The 26,372-nt window shown below is 36.9% G+C and overlaps 1 protein-coding gene across 1 annotated transcript in view; it reads right to left on the bottom strand.

The window, feature by feature from the left end:
• The window catches only part of LOC128648625 (fatty acyl-CoA hydrolase precursor, medium chain), a 124,202-nt gene that overhangs the window by 96,685 nt on the left and 1,145 nt on the right, over nucleotides 1-26,372 (bottom strand). The gene's annotated exons all lie outside the window — the stretch shown is intronic.

Genomic DNA, 26,372 nt, shown 5'->3' with positions numbered 1-26,372 from the left:
AACTACACTATCAATAAATAAATTAAATAAAATACCTACAATTACCTACAATTAAACCTAACACTACACTATCAATAAATTAATTAAATACAATACCTACAAATAACTACAATGAAATAAACTAACTAAAGTACAAAAAATAAAAAAGAACTAAGTTACAAAAAATAAAAAAATATTTACAAACATATGAAAAATTTTACAACAATTTTAAACTAATTACACCTACTCTAAGCCCCCTAATAAAATAACAAAGCCCCCCAAAATAAAAAATGCCCTACCCTATTCTAAATTACCAAAGTTCAAAGCTCTTTTACCTTACCAGCCCTGAACAGGGCCCTTTGCGGGGCATGCCCCAAGAAATTCAGCTCTTTTTCCTGTAAAAAAACACATACAATACCCCCCCCCAACATTACAACCCACCACCAACATACCCCTAATCTAACCCAAACCCCCCTTAAATAAACCTAACACTAAGCCCCTGAAGATCTTCCTATCTTGTCTTCACCTCACCGGGTATCACACCGATCTGTCCTGGCTCCGATATCTTCATCTAAGCCCAAGCGGGGGCTAGACATCCATCATCTGACAGCTGAAGAAGTCCAGAAGAGGCTCCAAAGTCTTCATCCTATCCGGGAAGAAGAGTAGATCCGGACCGGCAACCATCTTCTTCCAAGCGGCATCTTCTATCTTCATCCGATGAGGACCGGCTCCATCTTGAAGACCTCCACCGCGAACCCATCTTCTTCCGACGACGACTTCCCGACGAATGACGGTTCCTTTAAGGGACGTCATCCAAGATGGCGTCCCTCGAATTCCGATTGGCTGATAGGATTCTATCAGCCAATCGGAATTAAGGTAGGAAAGACAAGGTAGGAAGATCTTCAGGGGCTTAGTGTTAGGTTTATTTAAGGGGGGTTTGGGTTAGATTAGGGGTATGTGGGTGGTGGGTTGTAATGTTGGGGGGGTATTGTATGTTTTTTTTTACAGGAAAAAGAGCTGAATTTCTTGGGGCATGCCCCGCAAAGGGCCCTGTTCAGGGCTGGTAAGGTAAAAGAGCTTTGAACTTTGGTAATTTAGAATAGGGTAGGGCATTTTTTATTTTGGGGGGCTTTGTTATTTTATTAGGGGGCTTAGAGTAGGTGTAATTAGTTTAAAGTTATTGTAATATTTTTCTTATGTTTGTAAATATTTTTTTACTTTTTGTAACTTAGTTCTTTTTTATTTTTTGTACTTTAGTTAGTTTATTTCATTGTAGTTATTTGTAGGTATTGTATTTAATTAATTTATTGATAGTGTAGTGTTAGGTTTAATTGTAGGTAATTGTAGGTATTTTATTTAATTTATTTATTGATAGTGTAGTGTTAGGTTTAATTGTAACTTAGGTTAGGATTTATTTTACAGGTAATTTTGTAATTATTTTAACTAGGTAGCTATTAAATAGTTCTTAACTATTTAATAGCTATTGTACCTGGTTAAAATAAATACAAAGTTGCCTGTAAAATAAATATAAATCCTAAAATAGCTATAATATAATTATAATTTATATTGTAGCTATATTAGGATTTATTTTACAGGTAAGTATTTAGCTTTAAATAGGAATAATTTATTTAATAAGAGTTAATTAATTTCGTTAGATTTAAATGATATTTAAGTTAGGGGGGTGTTAGTGTTAGGGTTACACTTAGCTTTAGGGGTTAATACATTTATTAGAATAGCGGTGAGCTCCAGTCGGCAGATTAGGGGTTAATGTTTGAAGTTAGGTGTCGGCGATGTTAGGGAGGGCAGATTAGGGGTTAATACTATTTATTATAGGGTTAGTGAGGCGGATTAGGGGTTAATAACTTTATTATAGTAGCGGTGAGATCCGCTCGGCAGATTAGGGGTTAATAAGTGTAGGCAGGTGGAGGCGATGTTGAGGGGGGCAGGTTAGGGGTTAATAAATATAATATAGGGGTCAGTGGTGTTAGGGGCAGCAGATTAGGGGTACATAGCTATAATGTAGCTGGCGGCGGCGTGCGGATGGCAGATTAGGGGTTAATAAGTGTAGGTAGCTGGCGGCGACGTTGTGGGGGGCAGATTAGGGGTTAATAAATATAATATAGGGGTCGGCGGTGTTAGGGGCAGCAGATTAGGGGTACATAAGTATAACGTAGGTGGCGGTCGGCAGATTAGGGGTTAAAAAAATTTAATTGAGTGGCGGCGATGTGGGGGGACCTCGGTTTAGGGGTGCATAGGTAGTTTATGGGTGTTAGTGTACTTTAGGGCACAGTAGTTAAGAGCTTTATGAACCGGCGTTAGCCCAGAAAGCTCTTAACTACTGACTTTTTTCTGCGGCTGGAGTTTTGTCGTTAGAATTCTAACGCTCACTTCAGCCACGACTCTAAATACCGGAGTTAGAAAGATCCCATTGAAAAGATAGGATACGCAATTGACGTAAGGGGATCTGCGGTATGGAAAAGTCGCGGCTGAAAAGTGAGCGTTAGACCCTTCTTTGACTGACTCCAAATACCGGCGGTAGCCTAAAACCAGCGTTAGGAGCCTCTAACGCTGGTTTTCACGGCTACCGCCAAACTCCAAATCTAGGCCTAAGATAGCTACAATATAACTAATAGTTACATTGTAGCTATCTTAAGATTTATTTTTATTTTACAGGCAACTTTGTATTTATTTTAACTATGTACAATAGTTATTAAATAGTTATTAACTATTTAATAACTTCCTAGTTGAAATAAATACAAATATACCTGTAAAATAAAACCTAACCTAAGTTACACTAACACCTAACACTACACTATAATTAAATAAATTCCCTAAACTAAATACAATTAAATACAATTAAAAACAATTATCTAAAGTACATACAAAACAAAACACTAAATAACAGAAAATAATAAAATTATTAAAAAAATGAAACTAATTACACCTAATCTAATCCCCCTAATATAATAAAAAAAGCCACCCAAAATAATAAAAAGCCCTACCCTATACTAAATTACGAATAGCCCTTAAAAGGGCCTTTTGCGGGGCATTGCCCCAAAGTAATCAGCTTTTTTACCTGTAAAAAAGTACAATACCCCCCCAACATTAAAACCCACCACCCACACATCCAACCCTACTCTAAAACCCACCCAATACCTCCTTAATAAAACCTATCACTAACCCCTTGAAAATCACCCTACCTTGAGACGTCTTCACCCAACCGTGCTGAAGTCCTCAACGAAGCCGGGCGAAGTGGTCCTCCAGACGGGCAGAAGTCTTCATCCAAGCCGGGCAGAAGTCTTCATCCAGACGGCATCTTCTATCTTCATCCATCCGGCGCGGAGCGGGTCCATCTTCAAGACATCCGACGCGGAGCATCCTCTTCCAACGACATCCGACGACTGAATGACGATTCCTTTAAATGACGTCATCCAAGATGGCGTCCCTTGAATTCCGATTGGCTGATAGAATTCTATCAGACAATCGGAATTAAGGTAGGAAAAATCCAATTGGCTGATGCAATCAGCCAATAGGATTGAGCTTGCATTCTATTGGCTGATTGGAACAGCCAATAGAATGCAAGCTCAATCCTATTGGCTGATTGGATCAGCCAATAGGATTGAACTTAAATCCTATTGGATCAGCCAATAGGATTGAACTTCAATCCTATTGGCTGATTGCATCAGCCAATAGGATTTTTCCTACCTTAATTCCGATTGGCTGATAGAATTCTATCAGCCAATCGGAATTCAAGGGAGGCCATCTTGGATGACGTAATTTAAAGGACCATTCATTCAGTCTTCTGAAGTCGTTAGAAGAGGATGCTCCGCGTCGAATGTCTTGAAGATGGAGCCGCTCCGCGCCAGATGGATGAAGATAGAAGATGTCGCCTGGATGAAGACTTCTGCCCGGCTTAGTTGAGGACTTCGGCCCGGTTGGGTGAAGACTTCTCAAGGTAGGGTGATCTTCAAGGGGTTATTGTTAGGTTTTATTAAGGGGAGATTGGGTGGGTTTTAGAGTAGGGTTGGGGTGTGGGTGGTGGGTTTTAATGTTGGGGGGGTATTGTACTCTTTTTTTTTTACAGGTAAAAGAGCTGATTACTTTGGGGCAATGCCCCGCAAAAAGGCCATTTAAAGGGACATTCCAGTCAAAATTTAAATGCACATAGATGAATTACATCTTTGAATAGAAACACATTTGTAATATACATGTATTAGCAAAAAGGCTTCTGGTAAAAATTATTACTGTTTTAGTTTGAGCATTTTTCTCTGCACGTGCATGTGAAGCATAGCTAGATATTGTCAGTGCACCAGCATTTCAAATACTGCAACTGCTCAGAACACCAGTGGGGCTTGTATCATGTGAGCAATTAACAAATTGAGTCATTACCAGATGATAAAAGCAACTTAGGCTCTCTGAGCAAGTATTGTGTTTAAAATGCTGGTGCACGGAGCATACTTAAATACACGTTTTAAACAGCTATAGATTTTATCATTTTTGCTAATACATGTATATTACAAAAATGCTTCTATACAAAACTAAAATTCATCCATGTGCATTTTAATTTGGGCTGGAATGTCCCTTTAAGGGCTATTCATAATTTAGTATAGGGTAGGGCTTTTTATTATTTTGGGGGGCTTTTTTATTTTATTAGGGGGATTAGATTAAGTTTAATTAGTTTAAAAAATTGTAATTATTTTATTATTTTCTGTAATTTAGTGTTTGTTTTTTCTGCACTTCAGATAATTGTTTTTAATTGTATTTAATTGTATTTAGTTCAGGGAATTTATTTAATTATAGTGTAGTGTTAGGTGTAATTGTAACTTAGTTTAGGTTTTATTTTACAGGTATATTTGTATTTATTTTAACTAGGAAGTTATTAAATAGTTAACTATTTAATAACTATTCTACCTAGTCAAAATAAATACAAAGTTGCCTGTAAAATAAAAATAAACCCTAAGCTAGCTACAATGTAACTATTAGTTATATTGTAGCTATCTTAGGGTTTATTTTATAGATAAGTATTTAGTTTTAAATAGGAATAATTTATTTAATGATAGTAATTTTATTTAGATATATTTTAATTATATTTACGTTAGTGGGTGTTAGTGTTAGGTTTAAGGGTTAATAAATTTAATATAGTGGCGCCGGTGTAGGGGGGGCAGACTAGGGGTTAATGAGTATAATGTAGGTGGCGGTGAGCTCCGGGAGCGGCGGTTTAGGGGTTAATAAATTGAATATAGTGGCGGCGACGTTGGGGGCGGGAGATTAGGGGTTAATAAATTTAGGTAGGTGGCTGTGTAGGGGGGCAGATTAGGGGTTAATAAATATAATGTAGGTGGCGGCGGTGTAGGGGGCGGCAGATTAGGGGTTAATACATTTATTAGAGTTGCGGCAGTATAGGGGGGCAGATTAGGGGTTAATATGTATAATGTAGGTGACGGTTGGCTCCGGGAGTGGTGGTTTAGGGGTTAAACACTTTATTTTGTAGCGGCGATGTAGGGGGGGCAGATTAGGGGTGTTTAGACTCTGGGTACATGTTAGGGTGTTAGGTGTAGACATTTACCATAGGAATCAATGGCATATCGGGCAGCAGCGAACATAAGCTTTCGCTGTTTTCAGACTCCCATTGATTCCTATGGTATCCGCCGCCTCCAGGGCGGCGGATTGAAAACCAGGTACGCTGGGCAGGAATAGTGCCGAACGTACCTGCTAGTTATTTGATAACTAGCAAAAGTAGTCCGATTGTGCAAAACTTGTGTTCGGAAAATCTAGAGTGACGTAAGCATCGATCCGTGTCGGACTGAATCCGGCGGATCGTATGTTTCGTCACAAAATTCTACTTTTGCTGGTCTGTAGGGTTTGATAACTAAGGCGAATCAGGCTCGCCACAAATACGCTGCGGAATTCCAGCGTGTTTGCGGTTGACAGCTTGATAAATAGAGGCCAGAGTCTATACCTGTTGTCTGTCGGCTTATACTTAGCTTCACAAGAGCGCTCAGCTGATGCTGTTTTTATTTGCTTTTTTTGTATTAATAAATTTTTGAATTTTTACTGTACACTATCTCCAGTAGTGCCTGCTCTGTTCTCCCCAGTTCCCTTCTTGGGCTTTCTGAAATTAGACTTCTGTTAACCTATTTTGGCTTGGTCTTTGTTTCTTTTTTTTTTGTCTTCCATTTTTTGTCTTCTTCTGTGGTAGCCTTTGGCATAAAGTTCTTCAGGCAATCGTTTTTGCTTTATTTTGCCTGACCGTTTTTTTTTTTTTTTAATAAAATCTCTTTTTTTGGAGGGTTGTGAATATAGTTTCCTTATGTAAAAAAAATATGTTTTTTTAATCTTGCCCTGCTTTTTCTCCATTACTCATGGACTCTCCACAGCTTTGGTATTGGTTCCAGGAGTAATGGAACATGGACTCTTACCACCTTTATGAAAGAAAACATAAATTTATGCTTACCTGATAAATTAATTTCTTTCATGGTGGTAAGAGTCCACAAGACCCCACCATGTTATATTTTTTGGTGATGGTTTTTTCTTTTATTGCACATCTTTTTCCCAAGCTCATTAATATATATATATATATACACATATACATTATATATATATATATATATATATATATATATATATATATATATATATATACACACACATACACAAACACACACACACACACACACATATATACACAGACACAAACACACTAGGCGATAAACCTGCCCAGAGGGCAGTCTATATTAAAGAAATACAAACCCCCAAGCTACAGTTAAAAAAAATAAAAAAGTAAAAAAACAGAAAAAAATAAACAAAGCTATCCAAAATAATAAAATCAAACCTAAACTAATACCCCTATAAAAATAAAGACACCCCCTAATCTAATACTAAACTACAAATAGCCCTTAAAAGCGCCTTTGTAGGGCACTGCCCTAAGGTTAACAGCTCTTTTACCACTAAAAAATAATAAGTCCCCCCTAACATTAAAAACCACCCACCCACCAAAATAAAAACTAACACTAAAAAATAAATAAACTACCCATTGCCCCTAAAGGGGCATTTGTAAGGGCATTCAGCTCTTTTTCAAGCCCCCAAAAAACTCTAATCTTAAAAAAAAAAAAAATACCCCAAAAATGAAAATAAAAAAGCCTAAACCTAAGCCCCAAACAGGTGCTCACTGTTTCTGAAGTCTGGCGGAGAAGGTTTTCTTCCAGACAGATCCATCATCTTCTATCTTCATACGGAGTGTGTTCCCAATGCCTGGGTCCTTGGCGGCATGTTGGCTCCTCTTCATCCGATGTCCGTCGTTGACTGAATATTGAATGCAAGGTACCGCAATCAATTTTTGAAAATCAGCCAATTTTGAAATCAGCCAATAGGATTAGAGCTACTGAAATCCTATTGGCTGTTCAGATCAGTCAATAAGATTTAAGTAGCTCTCATCCTATTAGCTGATTTTGAAAATTTCAGCCAATAGGAATGCAAGATACCCCAATAAATATGGGGTATCTTACCTTCAATCTTCAGTGTGCGGCCGCCGTCGAGGATCGCCACATCTGGGAAGACTGCTCTGGACCTCCGCTCCGCTTTCGCTATGGATGAAGATGATGGACCTGCTGGAAGAAGACCTTCTCCGCCAGACTTCAGGAACCGTGAGAACCAATTTGGGGCTTAATGATAGGCTTTTTTTTTTTTTAAATTAGATTAGAGTTTTTTGGGCAATTTAAAAAGAGCTGAATGCCCATACAAATGCCCTTTTAGGGGCAATGGGTAGTTTAGGTTTTTTTAGTGTTAGGCTTTTTATTTTGGGGGGTTTGGTGGGTGGGGGGTTTTACTGTTAGAGGGTGGACTTAGTATTTTGTTTTAGGAAAAGAGCTGTATAACTTGGGGCAATGCCCTACAAAAAGCCCTTTTAAGGGCTATTGGTAGTTTATTCTTAGATTAGGGGGTGTTTTTATTTTGGGGAGTTTTATATTTTCAAAGGGATTAGGTTTATTTTTTTTATTTTGGATAATGTGGTTTATTTTCTTTAATGATAGCCTTTTTTATTTTTTACGTAATTTTAGATAAATCTAATGTAATCTTATTTTTTTTTAAATTAATGTAGTATTTTATTATTTTATGTAATTAAGGGGTTAATTTAGGAGGTGTTAGTCACTAGCTTAGTTATTTGCATTGTGGGGGTTGGCGGTGTAGGAGTTAATAGGTAAATTAATTTATTGCATTGGTGGTGGATGGCGGTTTAGGGGTTAATACATTAATTATTTAATTTGCGATGTGGGGGAATAGCTGATTAGGGGTTAATAGATTTATTAGGTAGTTTGCGATGTTAGGGTTGGCGGATTTAGGGGTCAATAATTGTATTAGTTTTTTTTCCCCAACATTCTTTTGGCTGCCTCGCGCTGCCAACATTCCTTTAGAGATGCTGCTCAACTGGCGACGGACATGTTACAAACACAATTATAGTATAGATATATAGACAGATATATATATATATAAATATTTTTAGTGCTTTTTTTTTCTTTTCTTATCTCTTTTTGCTTGGTTATACATCAGACTAACTACCATAGAGGTGGGAGGGGTTATATAGAGCTGTTGCCTCCTCCTAGTGGCAGGGAAGGTAATTCCCAGGAGTAATGGATCGTGGACTCATACCACTATGAAAGAAGTGAATTTATCAGGTAAGCATAAATTATCTTTTTTTTTTTTTTTTTTTTTTGAAGTGCCATACAGCAAGCAATGTTATTGGATGCTGTACAGTCACAAAAATAGAAACCCAAACTGTCCGGGTCATTCCCAGAGAGGTGGCAACCCAAGATGTGATAGCAGAAGCAGGTCAAAATTGTCAGCGTGACTGAGGAAACTGTTAGATTTTCTTTTCTTCAGTAGTATATCTATCTTATGCATGACTTCTCTGGACCACATGGAGGAGTTTGACATGGACAATCCATCGTCATGGGACTCATATGCTGACGGCCGACAGTTTTTTATGAAAGCTAATAAGATAAAGGATACTATTTAGAAGAGAGCTGTGTTACTGAGTGTCATTGACTCTAAAACTTTTGAAACTTTTGTCCTCTCACTGTTATCCCCCTGCTAAACCAAGTGACTGCTCAAAAATTAATTTTGCACCCACCCACTCTGAAATAATTAGGTATTTTTATTTCAACAGACAAAATCAGAAACCAGGTTAAAGCATTGCAGTGTACATTGCAGAACTGGGCAGACTATCTGAAAATTGCAATTTTGGTGCCAGTTTAGAATCCTTACTAAGAGACAGGCTTGTGTGTGAGGTACATGATGAAGCATTGCAATGCAGACTCCTATAAAAAGCCGTCTTAAAATCTGTCTGGATTGTTTACATCCTGATTTAACAAATACAGCAGTAAAAAAATCAAAAAAATCTTAATTCCATAAGAACTTTAAGTTTGCTACTTTGAGAGTCTTTGAACCTGACAGTATTGTTTGTGTCGGGAAATATGCTACTGGACCTAAATGGATACCTGTCCTGCACATGTTCTTATGGCCACTGGACCAGTGTCATACAAAGTACAGATTGCTGATGGCAGGATATTACAAAAGCACATCATTCCGAGAGCTGTCTGAAAAAATTGTGCCTGCTACTGTTTCCGTTGGCACTGGATTTTCTATGGTACCTAATGACATTGAAACATTGTACAATACAAAGGACAGTTTTCCTACAGTTGCTGTTACAGAGCCATGGTCTCACAATTCATCTAACAGTGCACCAACAACAAATTTAGATCTTGAGCGTCCAAGAATACATTTACCGTCCCAGTTATCGCAAATACTTTAAGGTCTAGGGGAAAGGAGTGTTATGATTAGTGTAGTGTATGCAGCAGCCGATCAGCAGATGACAGCATTGTAAAATTGAGTTTGTTAGAAGTTCCATATTGTCATGTAATACCTTTTTTTTTTCTAAAGAAGTTCCACTGTTTTCAGTTAGTTAAAAGTACAGAAAGAAGTCTTGTTCTTAAGAGTATGTGAGTCACACACACACACATATATATATATATATATATATATATATATACACACATATACACAGGGCCGCCACTAGAAATTTTGGGGCCCCTGACTTGACCATTGATCAGGCCCCCCCCCCCCTTGACATGTGCAATTTTTGACCAGTGACTAAAACGTTGATGCACTTTATTATTAAGTGTCTATTTAAACTTGGAAATGTTGTAAAGGTAGTAACATACACACACACACAGACACACTCATACACTAAAACACACACTCACACATAAGGATTCACATATAGATACTCTAGCAGACACGCAAAGAAACACACAAACACACTCAGACACAGACACCCACACAGACACTCAGCACTTGATTACATTGACCTGACAAGTAATGAGGTAGGCTACAGTTTTGTAAAAAAAAGGAGATTTAGAAAACAAAATATGGAGTTCTGATTATCTTTTTGTAAAGGAAGATGCCAACTAAATGATGACAACAGCATGCAGTGGCTGAAAGGAAGGGCCCTGAACTGCCTAAACAATAATTTAAAGGTTAAATGGTGGATTGGTGACTTCCGTAAAGGTCTCATTAGTCTCAAAGTCTGTAGAAACATGTGAATAATCAGTAGTAAGGTAAAAATGTCCTAAAAAGGAACAGACAATGGACACAAACACACACAAACTCAAACTTGCACATACACCCAAGGAAACACTGACAGAGACAGCCTCAGAAAACAAACAAAGACATACAGACACACACACAGAGACAACCACATAAAACACAGAAAGACATACATACACACACCCTCACTGAGACATCCACAGAAAACACACAGACACACCCTCACAGAGACACCCACAGAAAACACACACCCTCACTAAGACATCAAAAGAAAACACACAAAGACATACACACACCCTCACAGAGACACCCACAGAAAACACACACCCTCACAGAGACATCCACAGAAAACACAGACATACATACATATACACACACACACCCTCACAGAGACATCCACAGAAAACACAGACATACACACCCACCCTCACAGAGGCATCCAGAGAAAATACACAAAGGCAAACATACACACACCCTCACAGAGACACCCATTGAAAAAGCTCAAAGACATACACACCCACTCTCACAGAGAGACCCACAGAAAAAAATACATACACACTCATAGAGACACAAACCAAAGCACAAAGACATAAACACAGACACCCACAGAAACACTCACAGGAGGAAACATTTATGCACCTTGCATCCCCTAAATCAACAATGTGTGACATGCATGATAAAAAATTGCAGAAACTAAGAGATCACTTTTTAAAGAATCATATTTGTAAATGTGTAAACAAAAATAATTCTGTGAATTCAAAATTGTACATTAATGATCTGGGTAGATGGCTAGATGAAGAAAAATTATTTTAAAAGGTTGACATATGTTTGTTTGTTTTTTCCCCAACCAAGAGCACCACTTCAAATATAGTGTACAAATGTTCCCATCTGTCAGCTGTACTTATGGATTTTGAAAATGCTGTACTCTATATGGTCTTGGTGGAACCATAAGCTGTGGTACTCATACCATTAGATCTGATTAAATGCATAATTTAGGCCTGTTGGTATGTATTTCAAAATAAAGTCAGCTGTAGTGTAAACTGAACAGTTTTAAGTTAACCTGACTCATTTCAAACACTGAGCAATCGAAGTCTGAGAGTATAACATTTTATGCAGATGTAAAAAATCTTAGATGAAATGCCTCCTTGCATCTGGAAAGTCCTTGCATAAAAGGGGCAGTAAACTGTAATGTTATATATATATATATATATATATATATATATATATAAATAAATGCATATCTGCCAAAAGGGCACCTACCATTTGTGTATTGAGGAGGAAACATTTCTGCATGGTTTTAAATATAGAATTTCTACAGCATTGTCAAATAATCATAAATACACTGCTGCTAAAAAAAATTGTTTTTATGGACCCCTGGCCCCACCATACAACTACTACCACACTGAAGTTACAATCCGAAATTGCACAAATAAATAAAAACCATTTGCTAAGTAAGTCATACCTCCTCTGCAAATGAAAGTTATCTGCAGTCTGACTCAGGCACACACTGTACAAACAAAGTCTGTCTCATACTGTGCATAGTGGTTTAGTACACATTCAGAAATCCTCTCAAATGCTAATACTTTACTCCTTGTAATACCATTTCCCATGCTCAATTAGCACTCTGCTGTAGTACCCACTGGTGGCTGCCAAAATTTAAAATTTAATTTTTTTTTTTTTTTTTTTTTAGTTCTTGCCTCATGGGCCCCCCCCTGGCCCATTGGGCCCCTGACAGGAGTCACCCCTGTCACCCCCTGATGGCGGCCCTGCATATACACACACACACACACACACACACACACACACAACCCCAATTCCGAAAAAGTTGGGACGGTATGGAAAATGCAAAAAAAAAAAAGACTCAGTTGAAAATTCAATTCACCCAGTACTATATTGTAAACACATTATTAGTTGATGTTTTACTTTGTGAATTTAATGTATTTTTGAAAATATACACTAATTTCAAATCTAATAACTGCAACACGTTCCAAAAAAGTTGGGACAAGGGCAATGTAGGACTAATAGTAATGTGACAAGTTAAAATAAGAAGGTGATGTGAAAAAGGCGAGGCAATCGTGTAGTAGTATATAAGTTAAGGCTTTACTATGCAAAGCAGAAGCTACACAAACACTGTCCAGAAGTGCCGCCGACTTTTTCCATACTGTCCCAACTTTTTTGGAATTGGGTGTGTGTGTATGTGTGTGTATGTATATATATATATATATATATATATACACATATACACACACACACACTAATAAATAATAATACCCTACTCTACAATTATACCTGCATCTCCCTTTATAATACTACCACCAGTTTACTGGCATAACTTAGTTTAAACTTGTTTCATGTGTATTTTACCTTTGCCCTTTTCTTTTTATAGTTGTCATAATAAAATAGATTGCTGGATGGCTGTAGAGGTTTTTACAACTATATTTTGCAATATAAGCATTGTTTATTGCTAAAACATAACATGAATACTGAAAAAGTGAATTATTAACCTTAGACTCTTGTTCTCTTCTAGATAAAATTGCTTTATCACCTTTGACCAAGTTTTCAAATGTTTCTAGAAGACGTGGTAAAAATAGACATTGCTTTCTCCTGTTATGTCACAAGCAAATTCAATGTAATCATTGTGTATCAGCCATCAAAATTAATGTTAAAATGGCTACCTTCAGGTTTTGTACAGTGACAACTTTGTGTCACACACAAAGCGGGATGTTTTAGAATGCATGTTTCTCAACAATTCTTATCTATTACAGCTTATGGGGTAGATTTATTAAAGGTCGAGCGGCAGTGATGGGTAATTTGATGGATAAAAGGACAACATCTATGCACATTGCCTCCTGGAACTGATATTAACTCTATTTCTGGTAATTTAATGTGGGCTGCAAATTATTCCATTGTGAGTATAAAAAGGGTGAAAACCACACCCTTGTAGTTTGCCTTTTACAAAATTTAGATAGTTAGAGGGTAGCTATTTGCTATAACTTTCGAAGATAAAGCAGAATAAAGATTAAAGCAACCACTGATCATTTTAATGCCAAAACTGATTTGTTTTAAAGAATGTGCCAATTTCCAATCAAAACTATTATGCTCCTTTACAGCATCAGTAGATACTAAAATCATTATTGTTTTGGTGACTTTGGCATATTGCATGGGCTGGAGGACCCTAACAGTAATGGTCTTGAACTGGGACATACACTCAGGATGTCTAAAAAGATTGTAAAATTAAATTAAGGTGTTTAGCAGGAATTTTGCTATTTATTTTCATAGAGGGGGATAATAAAAATATTAAGCTGTAATTAGTGGGCACTGTGCGTTTGGATCTATGATAACATCAAACATATTGCAGGGTAATCAGGTAGTCAACGTGTTCAGTCTTATCAGAAGTAATGTTTTGTCATTTATTTTCATGGAACATTTCTAGACAGATTATAAAATAGTGTAAGCATATTTTAAAATATCTTGCTGTGTTCTGACTACTACAGCAGTCATTTTGTAAAATCGGGATTAGATGATTTAGGGACTTACTTTTATGTCCTAGCTGATTATTTTTTGTTGAATAAATGTCCCATATGTTATGATTTTAAGAGGGGCTAGTATCATGTTGTGTATTAAATACAAAGAAGGTGTAAATGGAATCTGAACATTTGCTTTTGGAAAATTCATTTATCTAATCACCATATAAAAGGTTTAATGATTCACTGAGCCAGACTGAATCTGGAGATGACAAAAATTATGGGTTTTGTACGTTGAGACTAAGGGGAGGTTGGCGTGATATATTAAAATAAAGTCTGGAATATGTACATGTACCATACACATAATAATTTAAAACAGATTTATTAATTGAAAATTGAGCTCAAGGAAAATTTACGTAAGAGTTTAATAGCTCTTCAAGGGCAATACAAAAATATTTTATGTGGAATCCTATTCTTGTGTCTAAATTTGTGTTAATTATCTGTTTAAATAGGTTTATTGTCCTGACCTGGGAGCATGGATTGTTTTAAATGTTGCTTGTCTGTTGTAGAAAACAAATTGGTCTTCAATTAAAATTTTATTGTCTTTGCACCACAGTTGAAATTGGCAGTGTTTTACAGCATTTTTTCACATCTGCCAAATACTGATAAAAGACCTGTTGACCATTTTTGCCAGATTGGGAAAAACATCATTTAAAGGATGTGAAAATGGCAGAGGTGATGAATTAGTAACCTTACTTTGCTGTCATAGAATTGGAATATTTTGTCATTGGCTCCTTCATAGGTGATTATTTTTGGTGCACCAATGAGAATTCACAAATTATTTTTAGGTTTTAGTAAGAGTACTCTATAGTCACTTTCTATCAAGAACATTCTCTATCCCAGTTGTCAATATAAGCTGATCTTGAAGCTGTTAAATAGTAACTTCTCCAGGGGTTACTAGTAGTGTTACATAAAATTTGACAATAGATAAGAACAAAAGGCCCATCAAGTCTACCCCTATTAATTGTGCAGTGTCTCATGCATTTTTAAATTATTTAACAGCGTGTTTACCATCACTATTGGAAGTGTATTCCTTCATCAAAGGACAACAAGACACTGAAGCAAGTTTGATAATAGATGTCAATTGGAAAGTTGTGTAAGATGGTATGATTTATCTGAATAATAAAAAAACTATTTGGGGTCCCTTTAATACCTTTTTTTAACTTTGTCAAAAACGTAGAGTCAATGGGATGCATTTAAAAAAAAAAGTATCATACAACCATTCTAATAGAAAATAAAAATTAAAAATGTTTGTATAGTCCAAAAAAATCCCAGAATGGATGATGGAGTGAATCTATTCTTTAGCCGCTAATAAATAAAAAATACCAAACACCACACATCGAAATAAAATGAAATAAATGTGATAACACAATCAAAGATCATGAAAGCACCAATGAAAAAAGAAAAACAAGTGAAAATAAAATTATGAGTTCTTGTAAGGATATGCGTATTCTTGCTTGGAATCTTCTGTTTCTTTGTATCTTTAGAAATTCTCAGAAAAAAGGAAGAGAACATGCAACATAGTGTAATTCTGTAACACTATCCAGAATATATATCAAGCTTGTGGCCAAATGCCTACTCACATGTGTTGGAGCTTATACCTAAGCTCAAGGAAATGCGCACACCCACTTTGCACTGGTGGGCAAACAGTACTCTCACGGCAATATGGTAAAAAACTATTTATTAAAATGTAATAAAAAGCGTCACAAATGTTTATGGTACACTTATTACAGAGGTTAATAGAGCAGTGAATTATTATTATTGCTCACAAAAGCAAACTCCACTGAAGGATGCAAGCGGATTCGGGCAGCAGAGACTTGACCGCTAAACCGTCCAACCTGACCACAGATGTGAGTTGCTCCTCCTTCCAGTGCACAAGCAAGTGTAGAGACGCGCAGGAGAGTAATTCTTTAGCCGCGCCATCATCCATTCAGGGCTGCTCTCCAAACAAATAGAAGGCGCCTTATGGTGTAGTAACTTTAATAAACAGTCTAATGCAAAGTCAGAAGATTTTGCTCACTTGTGAGAAAGCACTCAGAGCTAACAACACAGACCAGGACCCTAAGAGCTGCCTGGCAAGCTCACCACCAGCCACAGGAACACCACCACAAGAAGACTTGGATTAACAGTAGACCAATGTCCAAACTGTCACCACTACTCAAGAGTGGTAAAATGTTAAAGAATTTTAGCACTGTAGGTGGCAACTATTAAACCACAGGAGTGAATAATAAGTTAAAAACTTTAACACCTTAAAAACCACAATGTACCATGTATGTCGACGGTCGTTAAAGGGACATGAAACCCAAATTTTTTCTTTCATGATTTAGAAAGAGCATACAATTCTAAACAGCTTTCTAATTTACTTCTATTATCTATTGTGCTTCATTCTCTTGATATTATTTGCTGAAAAGCAAATCTAGATATGCTTAGTAGCTGCTGATTGGTAGCTGCACATAGATGCCTCCTGTGATTGGTTCACCGTGTGCATTGCTATTTCTTCATTAAAGTATATCTAAAGAATGAAGCAAATTAGGTAATAGAAGTAAATTGGAATGTTGTTTAAAATTATATTCTCTATCTTAATCATGAAAGAAAATGTTTGGGTATAGTGTCCCTTTAAGGGTTTTCTTGTTTCTAATAGCACGGGTGTCGCCACAAGCGGCAGGACCGCACTATTATACCCTCCATCCTGTCTTCTGGTGACTGAAAATAGTGCGGTCTCACCACTGGCGATAAAACTGAGCTATTAATTACACAATCCTTATAGAAAGACCAGCGACGTACATAGTATGTCATTGGTCCTTAAGGGGTTAATAAAATCTGAAAAGCAACACGTTTCTCAGTAACACGCTGTTTCATCAGGCTGATGAAACAGTGTGTATCTGAGAAACATGTTGTCTTTATAGGCACAGATAAGCAACTTTGCACAAATATAAATACACAGATGAAATACAGGATAAACATGTACGCAGAACTAGATTGATAGCACAGATTGCCTACAAGGCACACAGGAATGTAGATTTAGCCTGATGGCTCATATGTTATACAGGATACACAAGTATGCAGACAACTTGATAGCATAGATTACACAAGTATGTAGAATTGTTAGCATAGATAGTATACAAAATACCAAGAGTACAGGCTTGGCTTGAAAGCACAGATGGAACTCAGGTATACAGGAACAATACAGTAAAACTGGAAACAAGGATCTCCAAAGCTGAGGGGAACAGCCAGACAATGGGCTACTGATCAGCTCTTCTGTAAATATGAAATATATAAGCATACACTGCCCTGTAAATTCACGCAGTCAGGCACCCACACGTGCATGTTTTTAGGAAGCTTGTTGTTGACGGATACGTTGCTGATTACACCGTGACACCTACTAATTGCATTCACTCCAGAAACATTCTATAAAGCATATAAAAAGATACTTAAATATTTCTGGAGATGTGGAAATCTCTGTCACCCTCATCTCTTTATCCTTTCTTCCTTTTTCTTACTTTGATCTGACTGACCTTTTATGGTATCACACATAATTGATAAACTCCAGGCTCGCTGTCTTCCAGAGAACATAATATAATTAAAGACTGTTTTCAATATTGAAACATTAATGTGCAATGACAGCTGGAGTACACTTAAACTACAGTGTTGATGGTTTATTTTTGCACCTTTATATTCACTTTGTACCAAGATGTTGTTTTCTCATATTTGTTAAAAAAAACAAACTGATGTTTATTTTCTAAAGGAGGCTTTCTACTAAAATTTAGAGAAGAAAAAAAATAAAATAAAGAATTTTATACAAGAAAAAGGTGTAGGAGCGTGCATATAATCTTGAACACGAAGACGAATGGCAGGTGTACTACCACATTTCAATTCCCGCCATAAACTGTGCCATAAACTGTGCATTATGAAGAGCTAAACCCAGTGAGTATCTCCTGCAAGAACAGCCCTGCACATTGCATAGTTAATGCATTTTGTTAATACATAATTTATGTAAGAACTTACCTGATAAATTCATTTCTTTCATATTGGCAAGAGTCCATGAGCTAGTGACATATGGGATATGCAATCCTACCAGGAGGGGCAAAGTTTCCCAAACCTCAAAATGCCTATAAATACACCCCTCACCACACCTACAATTCAGTTTAACGAATAGCCAAGCAGTGGGGTGATAAAGAAAGGAGTAGAAAGCATCAACAAAGGAAATTTGGAAATAATTGTGCTTTATAAAAAAAATCATAACCACCATAAAAAGGGCGGGCCTCATGAACTCTTGCCAATATGAAAGAAATGAATTTATCAGGTAAGTTCTTACATAAATTATGTTTTCTTTCATGTAATTGGCAAGAGTCCATGAGCTAGTGACATATGGGATATCAATACCCAAGATGTGGATCTTCCACTCAAGAGTCACTAGAGAGGGAGGGAATAAAAATAAAAACAGCCATATTCTGCTGAAAACATTAATCCACAACCCAAAAAAAATAAGATTATTTTCATTTTTGAAAGAAAAAAACTTAAATCAAAAAGCAGAAGAATCAAACTGAAACAGCTGCCTGAAGAACTTTTCTACCAAAAACTGCTTCTGAAGAAGCAAATACATCAAAACGGTAGAATTTAGTAAATGTGTGCAAAGAGGACCAAGTTGCCGCTTTGCAAATCTGATCAACTGAAGCTTCATTCTTAAAAGCCCACGAAGTGGAGACCGATCTAGTAGAATGAGCTGTAATTCTCTGAGGCGGGGCCTGACCCGACTCCAAATAAGCTTGATGAATCAAAAGTGTCAACCATGAAGCCAAGGAAATAGCAGAAGCCTTCTGACCTTTCCTAGGACCAGAAAATAAAACAAAATAGACTGGAAGTCTTCCTGAAATCTTTAGTAGCTTCCACATAATATTTCAAAGCTCTTACCACATCCAAAGAATGTAAGGATCTTTCCAAAGAAATCTTAGGATTAGGACATAAGGAAGGGACAACAATTTCTCTACTAATGTTGTTAGAATTCACAACCTTAGGTAAAAATTGAAAAGAAGTCCGCAAAACTGCCTTATCCTGATGAAAAATCAGAAAAGGAGAATCACAAGAAAGAGCAGATAGCTCAGAAACTCTTCTAACAGAAGAGATAGCCAAAAGGAACAACACTTTCCAAGAAAGTAGTTTAATGTCCAAAGAATGCATAGGCTCAAATGGAGGAGCCTGCAAAGCCTTCAGAACCAAATTAAGACTCCAAGGAGGAGAAATTGATTTAATGACAGGCTTAATACGAACTAAAGCCTGTACAAAACAGTGAATATCAGGAAGTATAGCAATCTTTCTGTGAAATAAAACAGAAAGAGTTGAGATTTGACCTTTCAACGAACTTGCAGACAAACTCTTATCCAAACCATCCTGAAGGAACTGTAACATTCTAGGAATTCTAAAGGAATGCCAGGAGAATTTATGAGAAGAACACCATGAAATGTAAGTCTTCAAAACTGTATAATAAATCTTTCTAGAGACAGATTTACAAGCTTGTAACATAGTATTAATCACTGAGTCAGAGAAACCTCTATGACTTAGAAATAAGCGTTCAATTTCCATACCTTCAAATTTAATGGTTTGAGATCCTGATGGAAAAACGGACCTTGAGATAGTAGGTCCGGCCGTAACGGAAGTGGCCAAGGCGGGCAACTGGACATCCGAACCAGATCCACATACCGAAACCTGTGTGGCCATGCTGGAGCCACCAGCAACACAAAAGACTTTTTCTATGATGATTTTAGAGATCACTCTTGGAAGGAGAACTAGAGGCGGGAAGATATAAGCAGGATGATAACACCAAGGAAGTGTCAGTGCATCCACTGCTTCCACCTGAACATCCCTGGACCTGGACAGGTATCTGTGAAGTTTCTTGTTTAGATGAGAGGCCATGAAATCTATCTCTGGAAGACCCCACTTCTGAACAATCTGAGAAAACACATCTGGATGGAGAGACCACTCCCCTGGATGTAAAGTCTGGCGGCTGAGATAATCCGCCTTTCAATTGTCTACACCGGGGATATGCACTGCAGAGATTAGACAGGAGCTGGATTCCGCCCAAGCAAGTATCCGAGATACTTCTTTCATAGCTTGGGGACTGCGAGTCCCACCCTGATGATTGACGTAAGCCATAGTTGTGATATTGTCTGTCTGAAAACAAATGAACGGTTCTCTCTTTAGCAGAGGCCAAAACTGAAGAGCCCTGAGAATTTCACAGAGTTCTAAAATATTTATTGGTAATCTCGCCTCTTGAGATTTCCAAACCCCTTGTGCTGTCAGAGATCCCCAAACAGCTCCCCAACCTGACTCGCATCTGTTGAGATCACAGTCCAGGTTGGCCGAACAAAGGAAGCCCCTTTGACCAAACGATGGTGATCTATCCACCATGTCAGAGATTGTCGTACATTGGGATTCAAGGATATTAATTGTGATATCTTTGTATAATCCCTGCACCATTGTTTCAGCATACAAAGCTGTAGAGGTCTCATGTGAAAACGAGCAAAGGGGATCGCGTCCGATGCTGCAGTCATGAGACCTAAAACTTCCATGCACATAACCACTGAAGGGAATGATTGAGACTGAAGGTGCCGGCATGCTGCAACCAATTTTAAACGTCTCTTGTCTGTTAGAGACAGAGTCATGGACACTGAATCTATCTGGAAGCCTAGAAACTTTTTGGTAAATTGATCCTCCAACCATGTTTCCGAAGAAACAACACTAGTTGATTCGTGTGAGATTCTGTAGTATGTAAAGACTGAGCTAGTACCAAGATATCGTCCAAATAAGGAAACACCGCAATACCCTGTTCTCTGATTACAGATAGTAGGGCACCCAGAACCTTTGAAAAGATTCTTGGAGCTGTTGCTAGGCCAAATGGAAGAGCAATAAATTGGTTATGCTTGTCTAGAAAAGAGAATCTCAGAAACTGATAGTGTTCTGGATGAATCGGAATATGAAGGTATGCATCCTGCAAGTCTATTGTGGACATATAATGTCCTTGCTGAACAAAAGGCAGAATAGTCCTTATAGTCAATATCTTGAAAGATGGTACTCTTACATAACAATTCAAAATTTTTAGATCCAGAACTGGTCTGAATAAGTTTTCTTTCTTTGGTACAATGAATAGGTTTGAATAAAACCCCAAACCTTGTTCCTGAGGAGGAACTGGCATGATTACCCCTGAAGACTCCAGATCTGAAACACACTTCAGAGAAGCCTGAGCTTTTACTGGATTTACAGGGATGCATGAGAGAAAAAATCTTCTCACAGGAGGTCTTACTTTGAATCCTATTCAATACCCCTGAGAGACAATGCTCTGAATCCAATGATTTTGGACAGATTTTATCCAAAAATCCTTGAAAAACCTTAATCTACCCCCTACCAGCTGAGCTGGAATGAGGGCCGCACCTTCATGCGGACTTAGGGGCAGACTTTGATTTCCTTAATGGCTTGGATTTATTCCAATTAGAGGAAGGCTTCCAACTGGAAGCAGATTCCTTGGGAGAAGGATTGAGTTTTTTTTCCTTATTCTGACGAAAAGAACGAAAACGGTTAGAAGCCTTAGATTTACCCTTACGTTTTTTATCCTGAGGCAGAAAGACTCCTTTTCCTCCAGTGATAGTTGAAATAATAGAATCCAACTGAGAACCAAATAAATTATTACCTTGGAAAGAAAGAGATAGTAATCTAGATTTAGATGTCATATCAGCATTCCAAGATTTAAGCCACAAAGCTCTTCTAGCTAATACAGCTAAAGACATGGATCTAACATCAATTTTGATAATATCAAAAATGGCATCACAAATAAAATTATTAGCATGTTGCAGTAAGCGAGTAATGCTAGATATGTCAGGATCCAAATCTTGTTGCGATAAATTCTCCAACCAAAAAGTTGAGGCAGCCGCAACATCAGCCAAAGAAATAGCAGGTCTGAGAAGATGACTTAAATATAAATAGGCCTTCCTTAGATAGGATTCAAGCTTCCTATCTAAAGGATCCTTAAAGGAAGTACTATCTTCCGTAGGAATAGTGGTACGTTTAGCAAGAGTAGAAATAGCCCCATCAACTTTGGGGATTTTTTCCCAAAACTCTATAGATTTTGCTGGTAAAGGATACAATTTTTTAAACCTTGAAGAAGGAATAAAAGAAGTACCTGGCTTATTCCATTCCCTAGAAATCATATCAGAAATAGCCTCAAGAATAGGAAAAATCCCTGGGGAAACCACAGGAGGTTTAAAAACAGCATTTAAATGTTTATTAGACTGAACATCAATAGGACTGGTTACCTCAATATCCAAAGTAATTAACACTTATTTTAATAAAGAACGCATATACTCTATTTTAAATAAATAAGTAGATTTGTCAGTGTCAATGTCTGAGGAAGGATCTTCTGAATCAGATAGATCCTCATCAGAAGAGGATACATTATTATGTTGCTAGTCATTTGAAATTTCATCAGCTAAATGAGAAGTTTTAAAAGACCTTTTACGTTTATTAGAAGGTGGAAATGCAGACAAAGCCTTCAGAATAGAATCAGATACACATTCTTTAAAATTTACAGGTATATCATGTACATTAGAAGTTGAAGGAACTGCAACTGACAATGTACTATTACTGATGGAAACACCATCTGCAGGTAAAAGTTTATCATGACAACTATTACAAATGACATTTGGTGGAATAATTTCAGGCAGCAATGTTCCAGCAGAAACGTCTGAGGCAGGATCAGATTGGGACATCTTTCTCAATGTAAGAGAAAAAACAACATATAAAGCAAAATTATCTATTTCCTTATATGAGAGTTTCAGGAATGGGAAAAAAATGCAAAAGCATAGGCCTCTGATAGAGCAAAAAGCAAGAGGCAAACAACAATGGGGTATTGAAATATTGAAAAAATTTGGCGCCAAGAATGACGCACAACGTAACGTAAACTTTTTTTGGCGTCAAAAATAACCGGAAATGACACATTTGCGTCACTAATGACGCCGCCATGTGAAAGGTCTCGGCGTCACGTATGACGCCGGAAATGACAAAGTTGCGTCATAAACTTCTTTTTCCGCGCCAAAAAAAATTTGCACCAAGAATGACGCAATAAAGTTTAGCATTAGACGCACCCGTGGGCCTAATACCCGCAATAGCAAGAAAGTAGTCAATTGAAAAAAAGACTAAACCCCAGGTAAGAAATAAATTTCTTAAAATGTTTAAATTCCCCAAATATGAAACTGACAGTCTGCTGAAGGAAATACATGAATCTGACTCATGGCAAATATAAGTACAATACATATATTTAGAACTTTATAAAAATGCATAAAGTGCCAAACCATAGCTGAGGTGTCTTAAGAAATAAAAAACATACTTATCAAAAGACACCCATCCACATATAGCAGATAGCCAAACCAGTACTAAAACAGTTATTAGTAGAGGTAATGATAGATTGAGAGTATATCGTCGATCTAAAAAGGGAGGTAGGAGATGAATCTCTATGACTGATAACAGAGAACCCATGAAATAGACCCCCGTTAGAGAAATCATTGTATTCAATAGGTGATACTCCCTTTACGTCCCTCTGACATTCGCTGTACTCTGAGAGGAATTGGGCTTCAACAATGCTGAGATTCTGAGAAGCGCATATCAACGTAGAAATCTTAACACAAACTTACTTCACCACCTCCATAGGAGGCAAAGTTTGTAAAACTGAATTGTGGGTGTGGTGAGGGGTGTATTTATAGGCATTTTGAGGTTTGGGAAACTTTGCCCCTCCTGGTAGGATTGTATATCCCATATGTCACTAGCTCATGGACTCTTGCCAATTACATGAAAGAAAAAAAAATAATTATATATATATATAATCAATGTAAATATTTGCATAGGAAATTAGCACATCTAGGCAACTCTCTGCGCATGCTTTCCCCCAGAAATTCTTAATATACAATGTTTCCAATGCACAAGAGAATTGTGGGTAAGATATGCAAATTAGATATGCAAATTCTAAGTTTTTTTGCTTCAAAATACTGTTTTGACACAGCAATCCTTTTAACAGGATTATGACAGCAAACCAGAAATCACTCACTAGACAAGCCTGTTTCGTTCTTTTTGGAACTCATTAGTAGGAGATAGATTTCTGGTTGCTGCATTGGTAAAGCTATTTTCATGGTTAAACCAAAATTAATTAAAATTATGGGGGGAGAAAAAAAACTGAAATTAAAATCCTCCATGTCTCAAAATTAAATCAATGTAAATATTTGCATAGGAAATTAGCACATCTCCTACTGATGAGTCCCAAAAAGAACGAAACAGGCTTGTCTAGTGAGTGATTTCTGGTTTGCTGTCATAATCCTGTTAAAATGATTGCTGTTTCAAAACAGTATTTTGAAGCAAAAAAACTGAGAATTTGCATATCTTACCCACAATTCTCTTGTGCATTGGAAACATTGTATATTAAGAATTTCTGGGGGAAAGCATTCGGGGATACTTGCCTAGATGTGCTAATTTCCTATGCAAATATTTACATTGATTTAATTTTGAGACATGGAGGATTTTAATTTCAGTTTTTTTTTATCTCCCCCCATAATTTTAATGAATTTTGGTTTAACCATGAAAATAGCTTTACCAATGCAGCACCCAGAAATCTATCTCCTACTGATGAGTTCCAAAAAGAACGAAACAGGCTTGTCTAGTGAGTGATTTCTGGTTTGCGGTCATAATCCTGTTAAAATGATTGCTGTCTCAAAACAGTATTTTGAAGCAAAAAACTGAGAATTTGCATATCTAATTTGCATATCTTACCCACAATTCTCTTGTGCATTGGAAACATTGTATATTAAGAATTTCTGGGGAAAAGCATGCAGGGATACTTGCCTAGATGTGCTAATTTCCTATGCAAATATTTACATTGATTTAATTTTGAGACATGGAGGATTTTAATTTCAGGTTTTTTTTTATCTCCCCCCATAATTTTAATGAATATATATATATATATATATATATATATATATATATATATATATATATATATTTTGTGGGATTCTCATGGGTAGGGAATTTTGCCCACTGCCCCTCCAGCAGCTTCCTCTGCCAGACAAATGTCCCAGTTTACAGGGATTTTGAAGGGATCTTACTATGACACGGCTTGGCCCAAGCCCACATACGTCCCACCACCACATCTGTCACAGTTGTACCCACAAAAGACCAGTGGGTCACCTCCCTATCTAAAAATGTTGGTAGGTTTGTTACTGGTGTACATTAAAAGCTCAGAAACACCAGTTATAAAAAAATAAAATAAGTAATGCACTTTAAAAGGTCTATTTTAAAATGCAGCAAAAAAAATAATACTTCAAATCTAGTCAGGGCTGTAAGTGGTTAATTTTTTTTTAATTATTATTATTGTTATATGAGCTGTGTTGTAATAGAAAATATTGCATAACTTTATTTGGAAATAAAAGTTTATCACACTGACAGAGGCTAAATCATCAGACATTATGGTCTATAGCAAGCAAGTTAGCCCCTTCAGTGCAGAGCCACTTCATACCCCTGTGGTAGAGCTGTTTATCGTCATTTGGCTATGGGCTAGGAGTACAGCGTTTAACTGAAAGCGTCAGCCTAAGCAATTGGCCTAAGGGGCATTTGCATTTGTGAACCCTCTCTATTTTAAGGATGGAATAAAAGTTATATTTTATTTTACTTAACGATGGCCTGGAATTTCTTCATTTGTTCACTTATTTCATTTACACATAAATATAAATGTTTGTTTCTGTGAGGTACACAACAAACCATTCCTTTTTTTTTTTTTTGAGCAGAACTACCATTTTTGCAAAATAACGTTAGCTTGCAGAATTACATTATACAGGAAAACACCATCTTGGAATTTATGCACAAATTGAATAAGTAACCTAGACATGAGATATTAGATTCATTTTCAATTACACAAAATTCTTATTTCCCAAAGTAATTGCTTAGCCCATTTTAATAAGGCATGCATGCTCCTATGCCTAAGATTTCTACCAAGCCAGTATTTTACCAACATGGCAGGTATTTTTAAAGTTCAGTATAAATAGTATAAATATTAAATATAGATATTATGTGAAATTTTATAGGGTTTTTGGTGTTACTATATTATGTTTTTCTGGAAAATAATGCGTCAGACACATGGGGGGGAATTATCAATGTGCAGACGGACATGATTAGCTGTAGTGGATCATGTCCGTCGCACATCGATAAATGTTGACAGCATACACTGTCGGCATTTATCAT

This window comes from Bombina bombina, chromosome 1 (assembly GCF_027579735.1).
Source record: "Bombina bombina isolate aBomBom1 chromosome 1, aBomBom1.pri, whole genome shotgun sequence".
Lineage (NCBI taxonomy): Eukaryota > Metazoa > Chordata > Amphibia > Anura > Bombinatoridae > Bombina > Bombina bombina.
This window is presented reverse-complemented; position numbering and strand designations above follow the sequence as displayed.